This window comes from Quercus suber, unplaced genomic scaffold (assembly GCF_002906115.3).
Source record: "Quercus suber isolate HL8 unplaced genomic scaffold, Cork oak 2.0 scaffold_633, whole genome shotgun sequence".
NCBI lineage: Eukaryota > Viridiplantae > Streptophyta > Magnoliopsida > Fagales > Fagaceae > Quercus > Quercus suber.
In genome coordinates this window covers 190973-194997 of record NW_027070075.1, presented here as the reverse complement: position 1 = coordinate 194997, position 4025 = coordinate 190973, and positions in this window count along the sequence as shown.

Here is a 4025-nt window from a genome sequence, read left to right as displayed (position 1 = left end):
GTGAGCCCAGTTTACAACTAAGGGTAGCTCCTCGACCCTCGTCCGAGGAGGTTCCCTCTCCCTGAAACTAACATGACCTCTGAGTCCTTCTATGGCATTCTCTTGAATGATTCACCCAAAAGAAGCCTCCCCCTAAACTCTTTACTCGCCTTTCTTATATAGTTCTGTCCCTCCTATCCCCTTCTTCCTTCTGTTGATCATCCATTGGCCTTCCCTCTGACCGTCCGTCCCATCAGAGGCCTTATCCGCACTCAAGTGGCTCACCATGATCAATGTTGCCCTGTCAAGGGGTTACATCCCCATTAATGCGGCCAGGGGGGTTAGGTGAGTGCATTCAATCCAGAGATGACAGCTCGCCTAAGGCTTGCTCCTTCGCCGACGCGTGGCACTGGACCCCTCCTCCTCGGACATTCAAGGAGTCCCCTTTGGTGGGGTGTTCCTCGTGTTCTCCCGAGGTCTCAGACGCCCGAGGATGGGGTCATCCTCGGATATGTTCCTCAGGGGTTGGTCCTCGCGCTTTCATCCTCGGACCCCTCATGCATCCTCGGCGTGGGCCATTGGGCCTGGCTTGGAGTGGGCCAAGGCCACCTGTTTTTCTGTCCCCACAATTTCAAACCCAGCAACTTATGGTTAGATATGCATCTTGAATAAATCTAATTCCATTAGTGTGTGTATGTGCGTTTTTTTTTTTTTTTTTTTTTTTGCCCTTTAACATATATCACTATTGGACTTTAATGCGACTCTCTAAAATTTTGATTTGATCAATTAACCTCATGTTATTGTACAATAGGTTTACGAAAAATCAAACCATGTGTGAGCATTTGTGTTAAACCTAATTGATTTAATTATGTTGAGAAATTTAGACCCCAGTTGATAGAATTAACAAGTTTTAAACCTAAGTTGTTAATTAGATTTATTATGAATCAAACTTGTTAAAACAAACAAACATCAATATCATGTCAAAATCATGCAGCGGAAATAATAAATAAGACAAGATATGATAACCTAGGAAAACCAATGAAACCAACCAGTTCCACTGTAAAAAACCTGGGGGGAAACCTTCTCGAAAAGCAATCCACTATAGTAAAGAGAAGTTTCAGATCTAGTACAAAACCTTTGTCTCTAGACTCTACAATCCCCGTAGATAAATTCACAGCAGAAACCTTCTACCGCTTTAGAACCTCTAAACTCTTCAATATATAAACACCACCCTTTTGTTGCACGGATCTCAATAAATGACTAACTCATTTGCACGAATCCTAGTACGTGACTCACTCACCAACTTAAGGAAGAAGAATGTTGGCTTCAAAGTTCTTCACTTCATCAATAATAAAAATCAAGAAGCACTTGGTTACAAAATTCTAAGACGCAAAGACGCAGTAGCTTCTTTCAGAGAGAATAAGGTATCGGTCACCTTTTGCATATGTTCTCCTTGTATTCTCTTATGTGACAGCCTCTAAAATAAGTCTTATATAGGTCTAGGGTTATGAGAAAAGAAACCCTACACAAATACAAAGGCCTGTCCCAAAAATCAGATTTGAAAATTCTAATTTCCCGTAACCTCGATCGATTGAGAGATGTCGAGGAGGTGTCGAGCTTTAAACCTCGATAGATAGCTAGGTGTCGAGAAGCTGTCGAGGGGACAGGAGCTTTCTCGATCAATCCACCAGCTGTCGAGAAGATGTCGAGATTGCGATAACAATCAACTGAAGAGCTCGAGAGGTGTCAAGCTATCTATTTGCAGGTGTCGAGCTATTTGTCCAGGTTTATTGAACACCTTTTCTTCACTTGTTTCTTGGTCCAATTTTCATGGCTTTTATACTAAACTTGAACAACATGTTTCTTCAAGTATTAAACACAACTTAGATCTACCTAATTACAAGTAAAGTGCGTTTTGTTAAAGGATTAGCCAATTACATAAAATAATGACATATATTCTTAACAAGTAAACCACATATGTCCTAACAATCTCCTCCTTTGGCAATCCATGACAAAACCACAACAAACAAATGAACATATGAGAGAAGTCATAAATCACTCAACTCATATTCACTTGTTAAATACAATAAAATCTATCCTAACACAAACTCTTGAAAAACTTTGTAAGAAGAGAGATTATGAAAAGTAGACTTTGACAACCTGTATTTTTGAAACACTTTAAACAAAATTCATCAAGGCATCTTAGTATGAAACAGAAATAATAGATTGCATACAAGTAATAAGAAACATGTGTATGGAGATAGAAACGAAACAACACATGTAAAGATAGGTAAAGAAGACATATATCAGCGTATAAATATCAAAGATAAACACAATGTATGTAAACATGGTCACAAGACCCAAGGTATAAGAAGAAGGAGGTGCACTCCCCCTAACAAGATGAAACACATCTCCCCCTTACACTGGCATGTATTTCTCCCCCTAACTTGTAGAATCTTAAAGAAGGAAACCACAAAACCTCCACAATTTCTCCCCCTTTTTGTCATGATTGACAAAGGGTACAAGAAGCTATAAAGTTTCATCCAAGAAATATAAAGATGATCAAGGGGGTACAAAGAATCCATAAAAAATGCATGAATGTAATAAAATAAGATGTTATGGATAACAAGATAATAGAAATGCAAACTATGTGAAAAACAAATCTCTCAACAAGAAAAATGTTAAGCACATAGATCCCAAACACACACACACACACACACTAAACAAGTCTAACCAATTTTATTTTTCAAAAACAAGTCAAGACAGTTTAGTGAGCATACATTAACACATGTAAACCTTTGTGATGGCCAAATCACATTGTACCTGCACATGTATCAAGAGTAGCAAAGAATATTGCGTGTTGTGTGTGAAAAACATCGCAAGATTGCATAAGTGTATACATGTTATGACGATTTAAGATATAAAAAAATCACTTTAACTCACACACAATCATAACCGTTTGATGGAGACTATCAACTTCAAGGTACATCCTATAACTCTCATATCTCCTAGAATACACGCTTGCAACCATATTTAAAACATTTTTTATCTTTTTGCTTTTTATTTTCTTTGCATATTTTCTTTTATTTTAGCATATCATGCATGAGTATATAAAAGAGAGAAAAGAAATACCAAAGATGTTAAGCATTTGACACTGCACTTTTGCTATGCCGAAGCATACGGGTGTCTTTAACACTACACTTTTGCTATGTCGAAGTATACAGGTATCATATTATGATTGGTGGGCAACAGTGGTGAGATGATTATTTATGCCTTTCTCTTAGGATTTTCTAGTCCTACCCGTCAAAAAAAGTGATATGAGTGTTAAGTTCAAGAGATAACTTAATCTTACTCATCACAAACAAGAGTCACAAAGCTCACTTGCTTAGTTGTGCATAGGAATGCTCATCTAAGTTACAAAAGATACAAAATTTAGAAAATTTTGTATCAATGGCCATCCAAGGTACACAAGTACCCATGTACACAAAACACACACTGTTTTTGTATTTTTTTTATTTTTCCTTTTTATTTTTTATTTTGAAAACAAAATAAAAAACTAAACAACCAAACAAAAACAGACAAACAATATGAGAGCATGAAAGAAGGATGCATATGCATGAATGCATGATAGAAAAATGCAGATGCATGAAAGTATGATTCCAAAAACAGATAAGAAATCAAGTAAAGAGAGTCCTACTTTAGATAGAAAGAATTAAAGCAGAGGACAAACAGAAAAGACAATTAAGTCTTAAGCTCTTTTCTCATCCACACAGTACGAGTCTTTGGCCATGAAGATGAAAAGGCATGTGTCCTAGTATGTCTACTAAAGGATATAGAAGAATTAGAATTCTCTTGAAATTGAGTTAAAAAACTCAAAACTTTTAATAATTCTCCAAACAAAGGTGTAGGTCCTTGAGAGGAAACTTATGACTGTTTGGACAATTGCTTATAAGGATACAACTTAAAGCAATTAGGACGAATGTGTCCAAAAGCACCATAACAGTGACAAACATGAGGTCTAACAAAGGATTTAGATTTCATACTTT